The sequence below is a fragment of the Monopterus albus genome, unplaced genomic scaffold (assembly GCF_001952655.1).
Source record: "Monopterus albus unplaced genomic scaffold, M_albus_1.0 scaffold26.1, whole genome shotgun sequence".
NCBI lineage: Eukaryota > Metazoa > Chordata > Actinopteri > Synbranchiformes > Synbranchidae > Monopterus > Monopterus albus.
In genome coordinates, this window is record NW_018127906.1 from 1152685 (window position 1) to 1153077 (window position 393).

At 37.7% G+C, this 393-nt stretch overlaps 1 protein-coding gene across 4 annotated transcripts in view; it reads left to right on the plus strand.

Annotated features, from left to right (window-relative positions):
* chek2 (checkpoint kinase 2) overlaps positions 1-393 on the plus strand; it is a 9413-nt gene that overhangs the window by 6706 nt on the left and 2314 nt on the right. The gene's annotated exons all lie outside the window — the stretch shown is intronic.

Below are 393 nucleotides of genomic sequence, written 5' to 3' on the forward strand. Positions count from 1 at the left end.
ATGAAGTAGCAGGACATGGAAGTACTCGAGGAAAGTACCTCAGAACTGTATTTAAAGCAACTGCAATTACTTTAGATGATAAATGTTGAAGTGTAAACTATGATCAGTTCAGAGAACGTGTTCTAGATGAAAGTACCCAGCAGTGTGTGAAGTACATCTACTGCAGAACAGTGCATCAGTACTATGAATCTAACAACATACTACCACTGCACTACTTCTACCACTGGCCACGTGTACAGCAGCATCAGTGTTTCATTAAGATCAAATCAAATCAAATTTTATTTGTATAGCGCCAAATCACAAAAGTCATCTCAGGACACTTTACAAAGTAAGGTCTAGACCTTACTGTTATCAATATTATTACATAGGGAAAACCCAACAAATCCCCCTTGA